The following is a 24,729-nucleotide window of genomic DNA, read 5'->3' on the forward strand; positions in this document are numbered from 1 at the left end:
GTTACACGGACCTCCTAGGGTATGTAGACCACCATTTGGGAACCACCGATGTAAACAATACAAGTTGCCTTTCAGAGAACATCTTGTTAAGTCTGGCAAACTGGGTAAAGATTCTTCAGTTTATATTGGTTTGTTTCAGGGTCAGCATTTGAAACAAACTCATGCTCACATGAGAATTCAAAAAACTTGGAAGTTTGTTGCAGGCAGAATAGACCAAATGCAGCAGTGAGGAAGATAAATTAATTGATGAACTAATTACCGTATTTTTCGCTCTATAACACGCACCCGACCGTAACACGCACGTAGTTTTTAGAGGAGGAAAATCCGTAGGCATGCCACCCGTAGGCATTTCCTCCATAACACGCACAGACATTTCCCCTTACTTTCTAGGAGGAAAAAAGTGAGTGTTATGGTGCAAAAAATACGGTAATTTGACTCCCCTATACCAGTGAGGATGGCCAAATACAGACTCCCCTGAGGTTTCCCTTCCTATACTTAAATTTAAAACTTGAACTCTACTTGTAATGATTTCTTTTTTACGTTTTATTTAAGTGCTTGCTTAAATTGAGACTATCAGCTTAGAAATAGAAGCTCTGTAGTAAGATTGTGTGCTTTGGGAACAAATTGGTTTAAAGTCAGTCTGATATTAGGGTTTGTCTGCACTAGTAAGTTGCCTGGTACTTATTGTGCTCTGCTTCGGCCTTAATCAAAATAGGAGCTTTTTATAGATTGAGGAAAACTTTCCTTTGAAGCAGGATTCAAGTGTGCAGCTTGACAACTGCACTGGAATAGCAGTTATGCCTGTTGATCACAGTGTAGTTTTGTGTAGGCCGGTTTGGGGTGCAGAACAACTTGTGGGGGTTGGATGTGCATCCAGTCCTTGAATTTATGCCAGGATGCACTTGCCCTTGAAGACTTTGAAAAACTAATGGTGAACCAAGTGTAAGTGAGAATTTTAAAGTGTTGTCAGAAGTTTGTATTCTGGGTGAAATGAACTTTGAAGTGGTTGATTTTTGTTTGCCATCCTCAAGTACCTTTTGTTTGAATGCATTATGCTCTCTCTTCCATGGGTTTTTTCTCATCTTGAGTCCTTAATAATGTAACAGTAAAGTTATCTGATAAGTATCAATATGAAATTAGAACAGTATCATCACCATCATCATATTTGTATACCACTCTTCATCTGAAGATCACAGAGTGGTTCACAACATAAAAGTACAAAATGAGAACACAAAATACATAATAAAACAAAAACAAACCAATAATCCCCCTCCCCAAACCCAGTTAAACGGCCATAGAATGTTAATCGGCTAAAGCCTGCTTATAGAGAAACATTTTCACCTGGCACCTAAAGATATGTAATGAAGGGAGAGCATTATATAAACAGGGAGCCACCACAGAAAAGGCCTGTTCTTGTGTTGCCAACCTCTGGACCTTTCATGGAGGAGGTGCATGAAGAAGGGTCTTCGAAGATGATCATGGGGTCCAGGTTTGTTCATGCATACTGCCATGCTCATAAATTAACTGAAAAGGGTGTAGAGAAACGTCTTTGTAGGCAGTGTTTTGGGGTTTTTTTTATACAAGGCATTTGTAGTTCTACATAGGCACTGTGTTGGCCTGATGCAGTGAGATGCAGCAGGCTTTTTGGTGAGATAGCTGCTGAAAGCAAAAAACTTCTCGGAGTGCTCTATAGAAGTAGTCATAACATGGATATCCATGAAGTACTTTCAGCTCTCCAAGTAACTGTGCTTTCTGCTCGCTTTAAATACGTTTCTTGCAATGTTGGTAGATTAGGTTACATTCGTATCCCACTTATCTGGGAGTAAGTAAGCCCAATTTAACTCAGTAGGACTTCTGAATAAACGTGGTTAGGTCTTCACTGTTAGTTTGTTAAAGATGTTGTATTGTTTAGTTAATAGGAATTTTAAAATATTATTTATTAATTTAATAAAATGAATTTCAAAATACAGTTGTGAAGCATGGTCTGATACTTTATTTTATATACCTTATACCCTGCCTTTTACTGTCAACTCCTTACAGAGGCAGCTTACCAAAATGTAAGAATAAATACATCAACTATATCTGAAAAATATCTTAACAATTAAGCAGCAATGTAAAATTCTGGAAAGATGCTGTTTATTTCTGTATTGTGTTGGAGTGGAGTCCCTAAGACCTCCTTCCCTGTGCCTCCTTCCTACAAGTCCTGCAGCCAAATTGGTGCTGATGTATTCCTCTGCTTTCCTGGGCAGCCCAGGACCTCCATACACACTGCCCAGGCTTACGCCCAGGGGAGGTCACTTCAGTGCTGCTAACTCAGTGGTTTGACTCCCCCCCCCCCAGTGCACTCCATTGTCTCTTGAGCAGACAGATGCCAATAACAACCTCACCTCTGTATTTAATGTACAGTGGTACCTCGGGTTAAGTACTTAATTCGTTCCGGAGGTCTGTTCTTAACCTGAAACTGTTCTTAATCTGAAGCACCACTTTAACTAATGGGACCTCCTGCTTCCACCGCGCCGCCAGAGCCTGATTTCTGTTCTTATCCTGAATCAAAGTTCTTAACCTGAAGCACTATTTCTGGCTTAGTGGAGTGTGTAACCTGAAGCATATGTAACCTGAAGCGTATGTAACCCGAGGTACCACTGTACTGTTGTTAACTAGTAGACTGGGGTTTCCAAGATAACATATTTTGAGAAGGTTGTGGTACTACATTATATATTGAACTTGAGTACTACTGTACAGGCAAGTGGAGAGCTTTGAGGCTTAATAGTAATCATGATTATTTATGAAACTTTTACTAAATTCCCAGTTTCAGTATTGTCTGTGTTTATGGCAAGGTATAAATATTTTGGAGAATGTAGGATTTGAGTAGTCTGTAATGGAAAGACAGTGAAATCCTTATTTGCTGGGCTATGTATGTGTGTGGAAGGGGGGGAAGTAGGTTAAGTGTGTTGCTATACTTCAAAATGCTTTGTTTCCAGTCTGAATCATCTTCCTCTGTTTTGAGTCAGCAGCTTGTTCCCTTAGCTTTGATGGATGCCAAAACTGCTTCATGGACTCTTGTTCACTTCTGAAAGTTCATGCAAATATAATCATGCAAATAAAATATAAAATTATCATTGGGAGGTAAAACCAACCTACCAATTATCCTATTGGTTTCTGATACAGAAACTAGATTTAAAAAATGTTTGTGGATATAGTGGTTTAAATTTTCACTGATTTGACAGTTGATTTTTCAGAATGTGTTCTTGAGTTTGTAATAGCCTTCCTAGCTGAGATAGTATGGTTAATAGGCAGAAATCCTTTTTGCCTTCACTATATTTCTGTAGGTCAGAGGAACTTAAGTATGCAATTGATTATTCATTCATGTAATTAAAGTGTTGGGTGTGGCCTGTGACCTCCAGTTAAGTCCCTCCTTCCTTTTCATTGAGTCAGTTCTGGGTGGGAATGCGGAGCAGATTCTTAATTCATATGTGCTGAAAGCACACCTGTGAAGTAATTAGCTCATTGTGCTAAGAAATGTTCTGGCATTGGATTGCTGTTGAGATTTCTGTTACTCACCAAGGAGCCAACCCTTTGTGTAGTATAATCTTGCACCATAAGAGGAAGTGTCATCTGTCTGATCAGTGGCAGGTTTATTCTAAGCATTTTTTCTTCCTCCACAAGTAGCCAGTACACTGCCTGCCCCTGAACTTTTCGTAACTGAAAGAAAGAACATGAAAGAGGGAAGAGGAAATAAGAATTAGCAGAGAAGGATGGGAAAGAAGAAAGAAACAACCAACAGAGAATGGAAGAAAGACAGGAAATTTGGGGAAATGAAAGCACAGTGAGGGAGCAAGAATAATAGAGATGCCTTAAAAATAATGGGGGATTAAGGAGGTCTCCCTTCTGAAACCAATAGCTGAGCATTGATTCCCTTCCCCCATATAGCATAATGAAGACACTGAACCCACACAGTAAATTATAGTTTTGGTGAATAGGATTTGCCCTCTTTTACAAAATGGCTATTGTCCCTGTAAAATATGTTTAAGATTCTGTTTGCATTTACAGTCATAGTATATCAAAGGTTAATGGAGGAACTTCACAAAATGGCTGCTCAAAAACTGCAAAGTTGCTGCCTGTAACCCATGTATTATTTACAACATTGTCTGGAATAAGGTCCAAGACACAAATTTATTAATAACAATATATTTGCCTGTCCTTCTGATTGTCTGGAACCTTGTGCTTCTTGGCCTATATAGTTCACTCTGTGAAGGCCTGGTCTCAGTCTGGGAATTTCTCTGAGATGCTGCCTTTGATTAAATTGAAATTTCCAGAAGTCTGGCCATGTGATGTAAATTTTCTTCAAGGATTAGTTCTATAGGATAGGTGAAGCTCAAAATTTATAGGAATCCTGGGAATTGTAGTACGATACAACAGAGACCTGTCCTATGCTTCAGCTACTGTTATGTGGTAATTGAGAAAGGAATACAGAAGCGTTGGAGAAGGGAAGACAAGGCACCTGCACAAAGAGCTGAAAGAAGAGTTAGGGACTTATACTGTGATTTACTAAGTTGCCTGCCGAAAGAGAACAAACTCTGCTATCAGGTCTAAGTTCTACTGAAGGACTGAGGGGAACTGTAGCTGCTGGAGACAGTTCTTGGACCACAGACTGCTGAACAATAAATCATACCACTTTGTCTTTGGAAAGAGTTTCTTGCTGGCAAGGACAAGCACAAAGTTTGTGTTTGTAGGGATATTCAGCTGGGGACCAGGAGGAAAAATAGGTTATACTGCCTTCGTATACCCATATATCCCATTCAGTCACTTCAGTTACTAATCTTTAATACACATTTTAAAACTAAAGTTAAACCTGAACTTTGCCCAAGACTATTAGCACTTTGTACCTGAATGAAAAAGCATTAATTCAGGACTGCTGGTGAAAAACCAACTCCCATTCAGCACTGGCTTGTAGCATCCAACAGTTCACCATAATCACCACCTACGGTGGTACCTCGTGCACCAGCTCCCAACACAATATTTGCAGATATGTTTAAGGGATTTCCCCCCCAGAGGTTTGCAAATGAAATTGCTCAAAACACCCAGTACCAGATAATCTGACCATCTTGAAACAAAATAAATTTTAACATGCTCAGCATAATGTGAAAGCAGGCAGCATGGCACAACTGTGTAATCTTCTGCTCTGTTTGTTTTGTACTGGTATATAACAATTTCACATATATATATATTTAAGTCAATTTCATTATGTAAATGCATTTGACTAGTCAAGTAGTAAGTTCCAGAATACTATTAATATAAACTTCATTTTCTATTTCGTTTCATATTTTCTCATCTATTTCTTTTTAAGAAATAGAAACCTAATTCCTTATTAAATCCCATATGCCCAATTCACAAAAACTTATTTCACACATATTTTTTACATTGCACAAAATATGTCTAGCTGCACATTAGAACAAACCTTAATCAGTCACTTTCTAGTGAAATGTTCTGGAAATGTCAACTCACTTGGAAGGTGACATCTGAAAGCTAGTGGCGCATAAGCAATACTTCACTTTGTTTAGCACTGTTATTCTAGAACTCTTCAAAGATTTATCTTACCAGGCACCCTCAGTACTCAACTACTTACTCCAAAACTGTGCTGCCTCTGTGATGACAGAATACCTAAGCCACTGGCTGTATTTGGACATTTTGATGGACTATGGTTTATCATGACAGGAGTGAGTCTAGCCTCACACCTCTTCCAGTGCCGTAAAGGACTTTGGAAGAATTTCCTTCTGTTTTTGCTGCATGGCAACTTGCTGTGTCATCCAGACCTGACAAAAGAATGTCATGTCATTTCCCCCTTTCTGCTTTTTTGTAGTGATCGGAATGGACCTTGCCTTCAGGGACCAGTTCTTATTTAGCTTATCATGCTGCTGTACCTAATTGTGCAGTATGTTAAACGCTGCTGCTTAGCATTTAAGTGTTTGCTGCACATATATTGGACTTTTGTAATCTCTACAGCAACCCTTTCAGGGCAGTTTGGTTTCATACCTAGGTTGAGGTTGAGAGAGTGGTTTAAGGTCACCTTTGGAATTCATGGCAGAAGCAAGATCTGACTCGGGAACTTCTTGATCTGTAGGTCAATCTCAGTCACTATGCTACTTATCCCCAAGCTCACTTTGTTTATGATGTAAGACAGATGTGAATTTAAGAGATAAATAGTGCAAAAATAGATGTTTGTTCTACATTGTGTGAGAAGATGGATTAGTATATTATCACACAAGATTACAATGCTATTCTAAATTACTATGTGTCTGTAGTAAATTGCATATATCATTTGTTTCAATTTTCTTTGTACAGTGTTGTTGCTTTGAAAAGGTTGCAGTATGCCTAACTAGACCATGGAGTTAAAAAAAGATTTACCTGAAACTCAAAATGCATGTCTCTTAAGTTGGGAGATCTCTATGTGGAAAAACATGAACATTCAAGTTGCAATGTTTATTTTTAACATTAAGAAGTGTTAAAATTGTTTGTAAAACATGCTTTGTTAGGAGCAATGGAATTACCAATCAGCTTGGGGAAGAAATAGCCAAGTTAGCTTCCTTCTATGGAAATTTTTATTTAAGGAAGAATGTACCACATATCTTAATGTGGAAAAAAATCCTGACTATAGAAAGAATGTTCATCTACCCCTGTGTTTTTATAGACATTCTGATCGGTCTCCTTCAGGCTTGGAAATCAACTCTTGTGGTAGTTGTCTGCCCTAACCCTCCTCATTTGCCTTCTCTGTATCATGCTCCATTGGTACTTTTTGCACCACCTCTTTCTGCTGTGCTTCTCTTTCTTCCTCCCACAGCATCCTTTCACTTCTGCAGATTGCCAAAGGGGGTGGCGGCAACTGCCATTTATGGAATGCTAATGTTGCCTATTCTTCACCTTGCCCGCAGCTTGCATGATGGAGTCTCTTGAATTATGGAGGCTGCGGATAAGGCTTTCTTGTTCTAGTCATATAATTCATTGATAGAAGGTTAGAAAGGAGATTGCCTTGTATCCAGTGTTCAGAATGTTTTTTGAAGACTATAGCCAACACACTCTTGCTTGTCCTTAGCATTCAAAATGCACAATGGCTTGTCTTTGTCTCTTATCTAGAAAGGAGGCTGGGTAGTTAAAATCTTAACTCGCCACAGGTGACCAGGCTAGCGGTCAGCAGCAAGCATGATCTTATTTTAAAGTATTGCTGTTATGTAAACAGACTTTTGCTGAAACATGACTACTTTGTTTACACAGAATCTGAAAATAGACTGTAGAAGTTTAAGTAATGATTTGAATTTCCAAGACACAGCTGATCTTAATTGATTTAAATTATTTACTTTGTTGTAAATTGTGCATTACCTAAACAAGTGTCCAGTACTAGCTGGTTGCCATAACAATCTTTTTAGAGAATATGCACCACTAACTATATTGTCACGTAATGTTAAATCATGGTTTAATGCTATGTGGATGGATCTCATTGAGCTGAACAAAGCCCCTGGTTTGCATTCTCCCCTCTTCCCATGCAGCTGACTGGAAGAGAGTTGCCAGTTACTTTGTTAACCTGACTTTCACCTTGAGTATGAACCAAACACGTAGTGTAAAACAAAAAAATAAAAGCCAACTTCAAGCTATGGGTTATGAAGCTGACCTGTTAAACTGACCAGCTTTTACTTTAAACCAGGATATCTTGTTTGTTAGTAACACAGCCAAGATTCAGGGAAACTGAAAGTAGTCTTTGCAGCTCTCCTGGCTAAAGGGGTGAAGGTAGCTGGAGCAGTGTGTGGCCCTATTCCTTTCTTCAGGCCTGGTGAGACTTTTCCATGTACAGGCAGCCCCCTCCCCAGTTTACGTGTGTTCAATATGTGTGCAACCGTGCATCATGCTGAATCTAGAAGTAGCCCAGAAATGTTATAAAAATGTCACTGAAATGCCATTAAAAGTGGGTGGGCGGGGCGTAGAATGGGGTACTTGCAGTTTTTTCCAATGGGTTTCAATTATACATGAATTCACCAATGTGCATGGTGGCTTGGGATGTTACCCACGGGTGTAAACCAGGGGCTGCCTGTAATTCTAAACTATGGTTTAGCATTACTGTATGTGTAAATGTAGCTTTCGTATCCTTGTGAGAACACTTCAGGAAGATCATTCATTTGAAAATAAGGGCCACCATCCAATACAGTAAAACAGTCCAAGAATGTTATAAAAGCAAGGCTGATAATTTCTGGGTAAAAGCTGTATTTCTGGATTAGATATAAAATGGCCATGTTGTTCAGCTGATATTCTATAAATACCAGAGGACTTGCTCCAGTAATAAGTACAATAAATGATATATTGTTCCATATTTATAAGGCTTGACCTCAGCAGTCAAATATTCTCCCTCATCCTGTTTTTCCCCCTCCTGTGTGTCTGTTAGAAGATCATGGATTCAGTCTTAAGAGATGCATACAGTTTCAACATATTTGTGTATCAGCTAAATTTCATCTAATTTATTTAGAATCAATCCTTAATTGTGGTTGAAATGAAACTAAGTATAAGCAATTTTGACTTTAAAAAACACACACACCAAAACTATCCACTCTTAACACATCTTTAGTGCATGGTTGAACAGCTATACGGTGACAAAAAAATGTTAGGGAATGTGCTCTACAAAAGGTCTTGTGTTTGAGTAGTCATAAAAAAGTTAAGATCACAGCCATTTTGGAAATGTAAGTATCAACCTTAGCAGGTGTCAGATGCAGGTCTAAAATGGTTAACACAATCTATTTACTATATACAAATGAAGCCTGTAGTCATGCATGTGCAACATAAAGTGAATTTGCAGTAATTATATCTGCTCACTTTTGTACCCCTGAATATAATGCCTGTTGTTTTGTTTTCATAGTTTGCCCGAAATTAAGAGTAGTTCTGAGTCATACTGAAGTAAAGCAAATTTATGTTATACAGTCTTGTCATCTATTGGGGGGAGATATTTCCAAACTTGAAAGTTGGTTGCTATATTTCATGGAATACATTTGTGTTTATATTGCTTTGCATGTGGTTGAAATGAGTTGGTCTCCAGTGTAAATTGAGGATTCATTGAGTTGTAATGCTGGTTAAGCCCTTCCTCCTGGATAAGTGAAAATAACTGATATTTTAATAGTATCTAGAATCATAGTTGGCAGATTTAAGGCAAAGCTGTCTCAATCAGAGTAGCAATATGGGTAAATCTCTGTGTAAACAGTTTATATAGAGAAAGTGATGCAAGACAGCTGGTTTTCAGTGATGGCTATAGTTGTCATTCAGCTCACATTTAGAATGTACGTACAGTAATTTTAGCAATAGTGGATGCTGCAATGATGTGCAGAAGTAGTAAAACTAAACTTTGGCTCCTTGCAGTTCAGAAATTTTACAAGCTTTTATTTTAATTTTGCAAATTTAATATTGTGAAGGTCTGGTTCACATGTCACTTTAACATGTTACTTAAGCTTAATTGCGGTTTAAAGTTGAACATGGTTCATGGTGTGAACATTATAGGAGCTCCACTCTTTTCCCTGCTCCTGCTTTCTTTCCAGGAGATATGCCATGTTTGGGTTTAGTGTTGCAGGGCTCATGGTTTGTCTCTTTTCAAGCAAACCAAAAGCTTGTAACCACGGTTTGTTCTTGTCATAGTGCCTATGATTTGTTGGGAGGAAATTAACTATGAGCCTGGGTTATACATAACTTGAAGCCAAACCATTGCTTGGCTCCTGCCAGTGTGGCTATAGTGATGGAGGAGCAAAGTGCCTGTAATATTTGGTTTGTTTAACATATTCAAATCTAAAAGTTGTGGGAAGGCTAGAACATCAGTAAACTGTATTAGCGCCGTTACTCTGACTGTGGTAAAATACATCCCTCAACAGAGTAGCTCTAATTTTGTCAATAATTAGATATAGGGTTCATAGTCATTGATGCCTGCTGAAGGGGAGCCCCACCACTGCATATTCCTTGCAGTGTTCTTCTTGGTTGTTGTGTTGTTCATATATTCATTTTAAAAAATGCTTTCCATCTGATCTGCAACACATAGCTTTGTTTCTTATCCTTTTTAAATGGTGGATTTCTATTTTTTTTAGGACTTGGGAACTCTTGGGATCTGCTTTGCTGATGGAATAAACTGTGTTTTAAACGCAGAATTGAAATTTAGGGAACAACTCGCACCTGCCAATTTGTATCAAATTAAGATCAAACCACAGTGAGCTATACTTAAGATAATCTCTCATGAAATGGGCTTGCTCTGAAATGTAAGAGGACATTTATTTTTTATTTCTGTTTCTTCAATGCAGAATATAAGTATAGTGCCATTCTATATGTATATGGCTGTATCACATTTTGCTTATTGTTCTAGCTGTCCCTTTCCCAAGAATATATTAGAGCTTAAAAAAATATAGGTAAGTCATTAAAATGGTGAAGAGCTTGGAGGACCTTGTGAGGAAGAGCTTTTGGGTTGGCTTTTTAGCATAGAGAACAGCTTAGAGATTGGCATGTTTATAAAACTCCAAATGGTTGTGAAAAGCAGAACTTTTTCTTCTTTTGTTTGATCCGGCTTGCATGTAATGCTAAGCAATTGTTGAGTGCTACCTACACATGTTGGAATAAGCCTGCATTAAGCCAACCTCCCATCCAATACAGTCATACCTCATGTTACATTTGCTTCATGTTACGTTCTTTCAGGTTACGTCCTGCGGCGACCCAGAAGTACTGGAAAGGGTTACTTCCGGGTTTCGCTGCTTGCGCATGCACAGAAGCGCCAAATCGCGCCACACACCTGCACAGATACGGCGCTTCAGATTGTGCTCTTTTCATGTTGCGAACGGGCCTCCAGAACGGATCCCGTTTGCAACCAGAGGTACCACTGTACTCATGTCTGGTTAGGAGAAAGACTTCTGAAAGCTTTAGTTTCACTTCCCACAAATCATGATTTGTGACTGCAGATGAACTTGAATTGTAGTTTAAACAAACTCTGGCCAGTTTCAAAGCAAGCCAGTTTCAAAACATAGGTTATGAAAGCTCACTTATTTAGCTAACTAGATTTTGGCTATGGGTTTACATGGGATTAAGATAAACAATATACCGGTATACCACAGACCCATCCCGTAGGCCTTTTCTTACAACTCTTAGACTTCAAATTATTGAATCACTTATTTTGAACCAGTTCCTGGTATTTGTGTGCAAATAATCAGTTTTGTATTTTAGGGCCAGAATATTAAGGTTTGGGTTTGATACATTTCAGAAAGCAATCCTCTTAACAATATTTTATTTTATTTGGAATTGGATTCAGGTTTAGGTTTAGGTTCAGTTTAAATAAATTTATGTGTATCAGCTAGTTACCTGCCACTTATGCCTATTGTCTATTTCAATACCTTCACAATAAAGTCTCCAGGATTTTACATTACATTAAAATCAAGCTGGGGCATGTTCATTTGGATGAAAACTATATTCTGTGAGACATCATTAAACTTTCAGGCACTGTTAATGTGGCAGGTTTAACAGGACAGCCTTGATTCCTGTTCTTTTTCAATTAAATGCATTTAACAGTGTTGCCAGTTAATGGTAACCTTGTAGTATGAGCTTGTGTTCTTGCCTGACCAATTGACCTGTGTTGCATTCTACCTACATTTTACCGTATTTTTCGTCCTATAGGACGCACTTTTTCCCCTCCCAAAATGAAGGGGAAATGAGTGTGCGTCCTATGGGGCGAATGCAGGCTTTCGCTGAAGCCTGGAGAGCGAGAGGGGTCGGTGCGCACCGACCCCTCTCGCTCTCCAGGCTTCAGGAGAGCCCCACAGCCAGACCCACAAGCTCGGGGGACAGTGGGGAGGCGCAGCGCGCCTTTCCCGCTGTCCCCCGACTTGGTTAGAAGGCTGGCGGGGGGAGAAGCCTGCTCCTCCCCATCGCCAGCCCCGCAAACTCGGGAGACAGCGGGAGAGGCGCAGCACGCCTTTCCCGCTGTCCCCCGACTTGGTTAGAAGGCTGGCGGGGGCTTCCCCCTCCTCCAGCCCCGCAAGCTCCTAGAGCCATGCCAAAGCTGCACACAGCTTCGGCATCGCTCTGGGTCCTGTTCTGGGGGCCCCGTGCCTGGGGGAGGGGAAAATAATTCCCCCCCCTTTATTCCCCCCCCCAATCTAGGTGCGTCCTATGGGCCGGAGCGTCCTATAGGGCGAAAAATACGGGACTTCGGATCATCTTGCCTTGCTTTGTCAGCAAGCTGCTTGTGGCCCTGCTCTTTTGACCATAATAAAACTTTGATTCTTGATCCTTGTTAGGCCTGATAGCTCATAATGATAAACCATAAATATTTCTATTTAAATCTGCAGTCCAGTCTGATTATCTTAAGGATTTAAACATTTACACTTATGTAACCTTCATCTTTTAATAGCAGCTTTTTTGGTTTGTTTTCAGGTCTGATCATATTTTTAGGTCTTCTGAACAATTTTGTAGTAAATCTTTACATTTTGTAAATATTAAGTATCCTCTGTTGATTGTTCTTACTTACATTTTAAAATGGACATGTCTGTCAAAGGCTGACTACCTTCGACTTTACTTTTTATACCTCTGCTTGTGAGTTTGCAAAGCAGCATTGTACTAACACATATTGCCATTTCTGTACGCCTGTAGATGCATGTGGCTTTTTTTTAAAGACTGGTTTAAAATTATATTGAAATAATCTGTTTGACTTGGGCTGAAATGCACCCTGGTAAAGAGGCATGCAAGCTGGTGTGAAAATGTAAAGGTATTAAATATATTGGGTGCTTACCAGCTGCTCATTCTTTATACCATGATGTGAAAAAAGTTAATTTTGGAAGAAGAAATGCAATCAGATTTTGTATGTATCATAAAACTTCCTGTGCCATATTTAGTTCTTGACATTGTCCTTTGTGGTTTTAGGTGAGCAGCGCATTGTGGTATTTAGAACTATCTTAGTGGGGTAAAACCTTCATCCTGCTCACATATGTTTGCTTACAGTTCACACACTAACCAATAGCATGCTGCAGTGGTTTGCACTGTGGAAATTGCTGAGGATGCATTAAGCATAGTTTCTAACTTTGGTGCTTTTCATTTGCATGTTGCCTCAGTTTACAGCCATTCTTCTTTGTGAAGCACTAGATCTTGAAGTGTTGGTCTTTTTCTTTCTTTCACAGAATTTATTCAGTCCTCGCTTACTAATGAGGATATGAAAGCAGGATCTGATTAGCTTACTAACCTGTTTTTTTAAAGTCTGGTTTCATATTATGGTTAATAAATAGAGATGGAACCACTGTTTCCCCATTTGGTTGTAGCAGAAACTGTAGTTCAGAGTTCTAACAGGATCTAATACAGGGGTGGGCAGACTTAAAGGCTGGTGGGATCTATTTTACTTGAACCCTAAGGTTCTGCTCACCTCACCCCTGGCCTAATAGATACATTGGTTTCTGCATGTTCCCATGTTACCTATCTTACCTGAGGAAAACAGACATTGTCTATCAAGTTTTAAAAACACTTCTAAATCTTAAGATGAGAAGAAATCATATGTGCCTCATAGAACTGGCTTGGCAATTATCTTGATGTTATATTGAAGTAACTGTAGAAGCCAAGCAAAGTGAAGTGCTGTATGTTTGACTGCAGATCTGTAAAGAAGTATGTGCATGAGCTTCTCTGAATAAGTATATTTACTTTATACAGTGGTACCTCAGGTTAAGAACTTAATTCTTTCTGGAGGTCCATTCTTAACCTGAGGTACCACTTTAGCTAATGAGGCCTCCTGCTGCCGCACGATTTCTGTTCTCCTCCTGAAGCAAAGTTCTTAACCCGAGGTACTGTTTCTGGGTTAGCGGAGTCTGTAACCTGAAGCATCTGTAACCAGAGGTACCACTGTACAGTACTCAATAAAATACTTGAAGATAAGTACAAAAAATGCACAGCATGCAGTAAACTTGCCCAGCTTGCTCACCTCCCCTTACTGCAGTTACAAAATTGCCCTGGGTGAAGTGTCTAAAATTGCTGTAGGTGAGTGTAAAATGTAAAATGTATGCAACTCTCTATCCTGGTGATTGTTCTTTCTGACATATGAAAATGAAACTTCCATTATCAGATGTGTGTGTTACAATTACAGTTTTGACATATTAAATTCTAACCCAGAAGCTTCAGGGTTTCTCAAATGATTGAAAATAAACAGAAAAAACTACAGCAATATTTCTAGATGGTATTTCAGGAAAACTTCTGACAAACTTTTGAACAACTCAAATTACAGCATTTAAATGAGTCAATAGACAGGCCAGCCCTTTGTTCAACCTTCATTGCACCTGTAGCAATAGATTAAGTATTTGCCATGTAAATGTTCGTTTTCAGGTTTCTACAAAGCAGGGAACAACCATAATATTTTTAATTAATTTAACAGGATTTATGTACCACTTAATCATCAAAACGTCTATGCAATTTAGATAATTCATTTTGAAGTTGCTATTATGGAATACTTTCTATTCATTTAATAAAATTTGCATATCACTGGACTGTAGAAATACAATCTATCTCTGGGCTTCTGGGTAGATTCATAAAGGTCATGATATATAGATATTGATATTTGGCTGGATCTAGCTTCAATTTGGCCATGGCTTGCTCAGTGGCCTGTGTGTTTTTCCAGTCTTGGTATATTTCCAGCCTGCTTTCTTTCCATACTTTAATCTTGAAATTTCTCAGTTGCCCTCAGAAATGGAAACTTTTAAAAAAAGTTTTCTTTAAAATTTTCTTTTATGCATTTTCATCTTTAATGTGGTTTAATTAATGTGGTTTAATGTGGTTGCATTAAGATACATCTTTGTTTACATAAGAGCATATGACATGCAACAATTACATAAAATTAAAAGTAAACAACTATAAACACTCAGATAAATGTTAATAAATATATTAACAAAGTTATGTTGAAGTGTATCTATCAAAATTACTACAATCGGTACATATATGAAATGATATATAGTAATGTGTATTGCTTAGATTGCTGACCATAAGTAAAAGGTATTTTGTATCAATAAACTAAACAATTGTCATCTAATAAAGATGCCAATGAAGAGGTTTTAGGTGAAAAAGATGGTTTATTGATCCTAGATTCCTAAGCATGCATTTATTACATCGGATTCTCCTCCATAAACTGTTTTTCTCATCTCTTTACCTATCCATAATAGGTTTTTGATGTTTGTCTTAACTGAACAAGATGTTAAACATGAAAGGAAATGGAATAGTAGTTTTGATTTTAAAAAGCTAAAGCAATTAGACAGGCTAATTTAATCTGTCGTAATGAGTTTGTAGGTGTTTGCTTGCAAACCAAGCAAAGACCAGCTAACAAAATCTGAGACTACTCTGTATAGACTTAATACAGAACATTCTTAAAGCCAGTTGACACATGCATGCCTGTCATTTTTAATCTCATCACTTGATTACTCAACACTTGATGGCATGATCCTACAGATAATCATCACTGTCTATTTATATTTTATTGAAAACTTGTGATTTTAACTAATCTCCTAGTTTTATTGACTTTTTTCTTAGTCAACCTGTGCTTCAGCATGGAGGAAGAGTGGGATTCAAAAATACAAAATAATTAAATGAAGCAGAATATACACTGACCACTGAAAAGCCTTTTGTTTGAGGTGATATAAGATGGAGATGGTGGTTGATTTAGGATTTGCTCAGTCACATGTAAGGACAGTAGTACCTTGGTTGTCAAGCATTATCCATTCCAGAAGTCCATTCGACTTCCAAAATGTTTGAAAACTAATGCACAGCTTCTGATTGGTGCAGGTGCCCTGGAAACAATAGCCAACAGCTGCATCTGACGTTCGGCTTCCAAAAAACATTTGAAACCTGGAACACATACTTCTGGGTTTTCAGCATTCGGGAGCTGAAATGTCTAAGTACCAAGGCGTTTGAGAACCAAGGTTCCACTGTACTAGATTATACAGCTGTAAAGCCATTGAACATAAATGTGTTCAGTGCTCTATATTAGCTTGTTAAAAAACTATTCACTCTGTTAGCTTGTTAGCTTCTTGCTCTGTGTTAGCTTGTTAAGAGATTATGGGTTTTGTTTTTGTAAATTAATGGACTTCATTTAACTGCTCTGTGGCATTTTTGTGTGTAAAATCTTTTTCCCCTGTCTTGTTGAGAGTTCTGCTTTCTACCTTGTTCTCTAAAACAAAGCAAAAAACACATTTCTGCTTTGCCACTCTAAATAGACATGATTTCATCAGCTGTGACTGTTAATTTTGTTTCTTGTGGAAATTTAAATGGCATATGATTTTACTGAACACAATCAAGGTCTAAGATTGGTGTTCAGTTTCACTGCTCAAAGGCTGTGGCTGTTACTTTGATAAAAATTAGAGACATCTGTTAGTCACAATGGTTCTGATACAGTTTTATTGGCAAACTATGAGGGAGGCTTAGTGCTGGAATGATGTAAGAATCCTTGGAAGAATCCTTGCTGGGGGGGAGAAAACTACTTTGATTCGCCCCCCCCTTTAATCATGATCATGGGATTCTGATTATGTAGCTCCCAAACCATTTAGAAGGCTTAGTGTTAACAGATCTAGGACTCTTTCCCCAATCTCATGAAGCATTTATGTAGTTGTAAAAGTCTTTTTAACAACATGGAAAAGCAGAACAGGACGGAAACGTCACATTTTTAACAGTCATTAAAATAGCTTTAGTTTCTTCTAAAAACTGAACCAGGGGAGGGACAAGGCTTGAACTTCAATTTGGGCACATCAAGACTTGGCCTTTGGAACCTATTTTCAGTGCTCAGACAAGTGAAAACAGTAGGGATGTCTCTGTATATTCCTAACACTTTGCTTACCACTTGTTACCACAAGCATTTCCCACATACCTGGCATTATCCAGACATCATTCCCAGGCCAAAGGATACAAGCTGCAGTTAAGTTTGAGCTCCTGTTTCTACCATTTCAGAATACTGGGAAGGAAGCAACACAATCCACTGGTATGAAGGATAGATTTAATTAGTGCCCAGTTCCTGGAAGGTGTCTTTCAACTTCCCCATTCAAATAAACCTGTTACTTGGAGAAAAGGTTGGAAGCTTAGAAATTCCTGTTGGCTATGTTAATTCATTTTGCGTTACATGCACTGTTGAACATAATGTGAAATTAAAAGTACCATAAAAAGTTAAGTGCCAGGTAACTCCACCGAAAACGGCCTTTAATGGGAGAACAAGCATGGCCCTAAATCTACTTGAACAGTTCTTAGAGGCAATTTTATACAAACAGAAAAAAGATTTTTGCTAGTGAAATCTGAAACATTTAAAAGTACATTGGTAGCTCGGTTTACAAACTTAATCCGTTCTGGAAGTCCGTTCTTAAACCAAAAACGTTCTTAAACCGAGACACGCTTTCCCTAATGAGGCCCCCTGCCGCCGGTGCCCTTCCACTGTTCGGATTCCATTCTTAGACCAAGGTAAAGTTCTCAAACCAAGACACTATTTCTGGTTTTGCAGAGTTTGTAAACCAAATCGTTCTTAAACCGGACTGTTCTTAAACCGAGGTACTACTGTAGTTGCTTGCACTACTCCTGACATTTAGTATCATATATTGGAAGGCTTAAAACTGTTCCTTTCAAATGATTTTACATATATATTAGGATGCGAGTTAGGTTTTTGTTTCCTAAAGTTTCTGCTGTATTTTATTATTCTGAATAAAAACATGGTAATTTCTTTTTGTGTACTCTGTGATTAACTTTGGAGTTCTATGTTAGTATGAATTCTGTGCATGGCAAGCATTTTTATTTTTACCTGCAAGAAACAAAAAATAGATGGCTTATGTGACTTTAATATGTTAGATGCTGAAATTTTGTGGAATATCAACAACTTTGGCTCCCTTCCTAGTTGCATTGAATTTGACTCAAATAAAAATAGCAGTGAGTAGACAAAGGGTGAAGGTTATTGGAAGAATTTTGTTATCATGTCAGTAATATTTTGGCATGGGCATTGCTCTGAACGATGTAGTAGCGTACAATGAAAGTGCTTCACTTGTGATAGTGTGTTCTCCCAATTGTGTTGTGCCAGCACTAAAATTATATCATTAATGCAGTTCTTTTAGTCTGCATTTTTGTATGTATCTTTAAATGTTTGTTACTCAATGAGCCCAAGCAATAGTGCTAGAAAAAAAAGTTAAAATATAAAAAGAAGTATTCTTGTGGTCGTGATTGACAGTGATATTCTGCATTGGTTAGAGCTAGTGGGTTAAGGTTAAGCCTGTAAAAGTTTGGATTGTAATGGGGGCATATAGGGAGGAAAAGCTGCTATATTTTGTTGAAGCTGCTTTGTAGCCGATTGTAGCAGTCTTGTAAATAAGCCCATGAAAGGTACTTACATGTGGCAGGTGGAGAGGATAATTTCTAGCCAGGGTGAGGGCTGGTTGAAGTGGGATGAAGAGCTCTGCCCCTTACACTTGTATGCATGGCAACCTGCTTGATTTCTATTATGTATGTAGAGAAGTGATAGATTGGCCAGCCTACTCACTCAGCTGTGCAGTTCCTTGTCAGCTTATGGCTACTAGGCAAGTCTTAAATGTGCTGAAATATAAGGCTGGATTATAGTTAGGTACTTAATATATACTGAGCTCAATGTTCCCAGCTGAAGCTCTTGATTTTCTCATGGTGAGCAAACCGGCAGTATACCCTTTTGGAATAATTTTAAGTTAAATAAACCATAAGTCCTATCTGAATTTGAAAATATCTGTTGTGGAAATACAAAACTTTCCAGTTGAACTTGAAATAAGTCATAATTGTAACTCAGGCATTGAAAGCTGCTTGACAGTAGCGTTTCTTTTGACTAAATTCACTTTACAGATTTAATCCTGTTGCAGAAAGGATTTTAATGAGGCTTCTGAAAATATAGTAAATGTAGCAAATTCTTGGAATAAAGTTGGAATAAGCAAACAAAGTTTTTGCAAATTGCATGTTGCTGAAAAATCACTTGGCAGAGATCCCATAGGGTTCACTTTTTCATGAGATGTGATATACAAATTTAATAATCATAAACCTAACCTACATGCGTTGGCTTTTATTGGCATTGGTTTGGCAGGTCTTGTGGCCAAACTTCCATCATGGGGTGGATGTGATGCCAACTCACAGAAGGCACTGTACTGGAAGTGCAGATGACCACGCCAAGCGACCCAAATCTTGTATTTTCTCCCTGCTGGTGCTACTTTAAGTGGGTTGCTTCACATTACTGCATGATAGAGTGTGTCCTGGGTAGCAGCTGTATAGAACTTGTGATTGTACACAAAACTCTGAGGATTGTTGCTGCAGGTCATGTATTTTCTGTTTCTTGATAGTTAGACAAGCAGTGCTGTCTTACAGCTGCTGACACTGCGACTGGCTGTAGACTACCCTTTGCGGGAGTTAGTACCGGAGGTGGTGTTAAGAGCTGCAGTGATTCATTGTGTATTTATGGTGTGCTTTAGCTGGCATTAGTGGGATGTGATCACATATTCACAAATGGTCTTGTGGTGTTTTAACAATGGTTATAGCTGCTGCTTCTGCTACCACTAGTGTTTATTCAGTAAACATTTGTGGTAGAAATTGTGCATCACAAGTTGTGCTGTTAAAATATGACTACGTAGATGAAGTCAATGCACATCTGACTGCCTAAGATGTGATTACAAAGCCATCTATGCTCCAAATTTTTCCAAAAGTTTTATTTCTAGGATATTAGCCATGGAGATCAGATTAGCTTCCCTAACATCGCATAGGACAATTGTTGTGAACTGCATGCCAACTTTTGCATTCCAGTGTTATGTAACACTTTATTGCTTTTTGAAGGAACTTAGAGGACTCGGTTGTGTAACCAGTGTTGTAGAGATTGGCATGGTAGCTGTTTGACCTTCACATATAACGTTTCTTTTAAAAGGTATGGGATTTGTTAGCCTGCTTCATAATAAATGCAAAATCAGACCTCTAATATAATACCTCTTATCCCTTCTTGAAGTGATATATTTATATAATTTTGAGGTTGTAAAGGATTCTTCACTCTAGTAACACATTCTTTTGCAGGATGGCCGATACTTTCCATCGTTCCTGGAAGAGGAAAATACAGATTCAGTCATCCTTTTTAATACTTATTGGGGAGCAGTGAACAGAATGAAAACTCATTAGTATTTAATACTTTGCTTCTTCATATCTGGCAATTTCAGTTTGTCTTTAAGAATATATTAATGCGCAGTTCAGAATAGTAAACACAGTGTGTCTAGAAACTTCTTAATTCTTTGGAATTTCAGAATTCTTTTTATTTCATACGCAGTATTCAGCATAAACTTTAATTATTTCTCTATTTCTTAGCATGTAATATACACAGTTTAGCTGTGACAACTAAACTGCAATTTGAAAGGCAGGCATTGTGGTTGTGGTAGGGCTGGTCATTTATATTTTAAAAGAGAAATGCTTAGTGTTTGTTTTCATCTTCCCCATTTCTTCTCACATTGAGATTTGCCACTTGTCTATGTTGAATTATACCATCTTCAGAGATTCACAAAAGACTTAAGTGGGGCAGAAGGAAGGTAATAAGCAGTGTTAGAAATTAGCCAGGTGCATTTTGCTACTGGCGTGGGTCTAGTTGCGGCCACATGAAATCCATATTGGTTCCATAATTTTTGATCATGCATGCAGTATGCAAAAATCCCAGTGTGTTAAAAACTGTGAAGCTAGCCAATGCCTCTACTTAGCTCCATCCTTATTTCAGACATTGTGACATAGCCATATATCACAATGTTGAAAACCAGATATCGCCCAGCCCTAATCTCTAGATGCCAGGTTGGTGACTGATATCTCCAGCTTTCTTAACCAGGTAAGCAGAAGAGCTTATTTATGTTTTTATAGCCCACTTTTTTATCCAAGGAGTACATGCTTTACCCCCCCCCCCATTTAATCTCTACAAAGACCCTGTGAGGTAGGGTTAGAGGCCCAAGGTAACTCAGTGAGCTTCATGACAGTGGGGTTTCGAATCCTGATTTCCCAGGTTTTAGTCCAGTACTCTGACCACTTCACCACACTGGCTTCCTAGAGTACTTCTGCTATGGGGAGCTATATAAATTAAGTAGGTAAATAAATGTGGGGGAAATTTCACTTAGAGAAGGATCTGAAATATTTTCTTTGAAGCTCAAATTTGTTTTATTCTGGATTATTTTATTTGATGTTTTAATGTGTTGTAAACAGCTTTGAGATTTTTTCCCTTTAAAATATTAAGTGGTATAGAAATGAAAATCATCATCATCACACCACTTTAAAAAAGGCACCTAGACATCCACTGTGGCAACCGTAACCTAGGTTTAAGGTTCTGTTTGGTGATTAGCTTATATATTTGAGTTCCTAACACTGTTAATAAGATGTAGGGACTTGATTATATAGGCTCCTTGAACCATGACAACCTACAGAGTTCTGGTTTTGAATCCTGAGAAATAGCCTCCAAACTGTTCTCATTCAGGCTTTTGAAAAATAGAATGGCGCAAAACCAAGGACAACATGTGCCTTAAAATACAAAGTAATGAGAAACAGACTTCTCTGTTGGTAAGACTGTGTATGAATAATATCATAGGTATCTTGCTGTATGATGCATTTAGGTCATATTGTTCATCCTTAACAGTACTGACATTTCCTGGTCATTCTCTTGTTCTGTCCAGCATTCTTGCAGAATAACCAGTCTTTTACTTTGAATTCTCTTTCATCCTTACTGCACTTCATGTTTTCTTGTTTACACCTCATTCAGAAATATATAAAAATGCTACATGGCGCAATAATTAAATACTTCAGAGATTCAAAACCATATCCTTTTGGCTTCCTTATCATTAGGCCTTATACACAATTACCACAGCAAACCTCTGAGTTATTCATAACACCAAATGTCTCTTTTGGTTATGCAAGCTAAAAAAATAATGCCTTTGGACACATTAATCCACTAATCCTTACAACCACCCTGTAGGGCATATCAGTATTTTTAAAAACTCAGTTTGGAAGGACAGGTGAAAATGTATAATCTGTTTTTACTTGAAAGTAGTCAGGACAATTTAAGAGATTTAGAAGCAGGAATACAAACACTGCAACCACCTAAACAAGCATTTATTTATTTTATTTATGGTTTGCTTCCTGTTAAATAACTTTGAGATCTTTCATAATAAAAACAGCAACAATAAAAGCACATAAAAATAATTTCAAGCATTAAAAACAATATGACATCTGCCATTAACTGAAATAAAGCAGTAAAACCCACACTCAAAATCTAAAGCATACCAAATTGCAGCTTTCAGGCATAGGATATCGTACTGTGACGTAGAAAGAAGGCCTGGCAAGAATAAGGCTTTCAGGTGCTTCTTGAAGCATGAGAGAAATTGGTCTAGACCAGTCTCCCTAGAGAGTGGGTTCTGGAGCTGTTTTCCAGCTGAAAACTGAATTCCACTAGCACAGGAAAATTCTAAATGGGACTCTTTGTTCCCTACATGCAAAGGCGTAAGCTTGTGCTGAAGCTCAGAGCTATCCAGTTAGTTTTTGCCTAGCTACCAATTGGTGGTAGCAGGCTGTGGGGGAAGAGGTGTTTCCAGTTCTTTTTTAAATATTTATATTAATTATGGTGATTTCAGTTAAAATAAATAAAGTGAAACAGAAAAAAGGGGAAAGTGAGAGGGAGAAAAACAATAACAATGATACATTTAAAAACACAAATATACAAAAAAAGAAGAAGCAATATACGATATCCCCATACATTCTTATATAAATAGGTAGAGTGTTAATGTCCTGGTGCTTATGTAAATGTTAATAGCCTACGACATTATGTATAAACTCATTCCAAATTTTATCGTATTTATCCATACAGAGTCTGTGCCTGTAAGCAGTCTGTTCATAAATTGCGAGTGATGTCATATCATCTGTCCATTGATTGAAAGCTATCATATCTTTATTTTTCCAATTCCTCAATATCAATCTCTTGGCCACCACTGGGGCATGGAAAATCCATTTTCATTGTCTCGTTGATAATTTCCATACTGCAGGTATATAGTTCAATAAAATATTCGCTGCTGAAAGATTTAACTTTCTGCACAGTCATAGTTACACAGTCCAGCAATTTCTCCCAAAACTTGTTAAGTAAAGAACACTGTACAAACATGTGTTTCAGAGAGGCATTGTCCAACACTGAACTGTCTTAGCTAACCCTTTTTTATACAACTGTAAAGGGGTCCAATAAACTCTAAATATTATTTTCTGTTGTATTAGTCTTAATTTTAAATCTAATGACACCTTAGGTATTGAAGCTAATACATTTTCTTTAAAAAATGTGCTACTTTAAAAATGTGCTCTATGCGTGTGAGAGATGTCTGTTATGTATTCTGGAAAGGTGCTTTCTATACATTTGAATATTTAATAATACATTGTGCCCAAATATTGCTAGATTGTTCCTGAGGTCAAGGAACAGGTTTCCGTCTGTGTTTGGATACAGCTGGACACTATTTGAATCAAGATGGTGGACTGAAACTTTAAAAGCTGCACTGATTTTTTTTTATTTCTTTCAATTCCCAAGCAATGCCAGTTATGAGTAGTATATATTAATTGCTTAGTATGAATTATTCAAATATAAACAGTAGTTAGATCTTCACATGCAAGGCAAACTGTACCTATGAGACTAATTGGGACGTTGTTGAATTAGCCAGAAATTATAAACTTAAATCTAGAAGAAAAACATTGATTTAGAGTTCTAGTATGTTACCTGGCATATTGCTTATATTTGAGTTAGTTCATAGGATAGGAGAACTGAGCAGGCAAACTGGTGATAGTTATAAGTATTACTAAAGGCTATATTTGAAGATGGTATTTTCCTAGGGCAGCTTCCTTGTAGAGAGGAAATGAATACAAACATTGAACGGTGACCTTATCCAAAACTATGATAAGAACTGCATTTGCCCTGCACATGCTTCACTCACACTTTGCCTTTATGCATACAAGAGTTTGTAGTTGATTTCCTCAACTTGGTAGATTTTATACCCCAAAGTGTAAAATATAGGAGCTGTTGGCACTAGCTTCTTGGCCAAGGTTTCTTTTTGTTTGCCTTCCCTTGGAACACATTAGTCTTATGTAGCCCCAGGGAAGGTGCGAATGCGGAAACCCCAACAGTTCTCTCAGACTGATGTTTGTTTCAGGAGTTGGCATGTGCTCCCTGGCCTGGGTTTCCTTGCTTCTGCAAGGAATAATATCTGACACTGACCTCCTTTTGGACTCTGTACAGTTCACTAATATCTTTTTGAAAAATACCATCCTATTCTGCTGTTCTTGGGTTCATGAATGCTAGAATTTTCTCCTACGCAACTGCTCTGTCCCTTCCAATCCCCTGTGCTTATGAGCATTGTGCACAGGTGTTAAAAACATCTGATTGTTTGTTGCCTAGCTACAGTTACTATAGTCTGGGATCCCATTGTTTTAATTATACTTTTTTAAAAAAGTGTGTCTAGTTGCTGACAATGCCATAGTTTGTAAATTTAAGCATTTGCAGAATAGCCGGCATGTTAATTATTTTATCTACTCTTTATCGTTTCATGTAAACAAAAACAGAATTTTGAAGATACCAGTTGCTATGCACTTGCATTTCTCATAGACTTTGTAATATCTGTCCTTTATAAAATATCAGTGTTTTCATCTTAAAAAACTGTAATCGGAGACTGTGTACTGCATTATGCATGTGTGTGT

At 37.9% G+C, this 24,729-nt stretch overlaps 1 protein-coding gene and 1 long non-coding RNA gene across 13 annotated transcripts in view; one reads left to right on the top strand and one right to left on the bottom strand.

Annotated features, from left to right (window-relative positions):
* WNK1 (WNK lysine deficient protein kinase 1) overlaps window positions 1-24,729 on the top strand; it is a 107,836-nt gene that overhangs the window by 3,420 nt on the left and 79,687 nt on the right. The window lies entirely within an intron of this gene.
* Window positions 434-24,395, bottom strand: LOC309542107. Its single transcript, XR_014224070.1, has 4 exons — window positions 24,251-24,395; window positions 19,975-20,082; window positions 3,562-3,702; window positions 434-1,090 (listed from the first exon to the last, which is right to left on the bottom strand). It is a non-coding gene; the product is annotated as an uncharacterized lncRNA (long non-coding RNA).

This window comes from Podarcis vaucheri (genome assembly GCF_965113315.1).
Source record: "Podarcis vaucheri genome assembly, chromosome: 10".
Taxonomy (NCBI): domain Eukaryota; kingdom Metazoa; phylum Chordata; class Lepidosauria; order Squamata; family Lacertidae; genus Podarcis; species Podarcis vaucheri.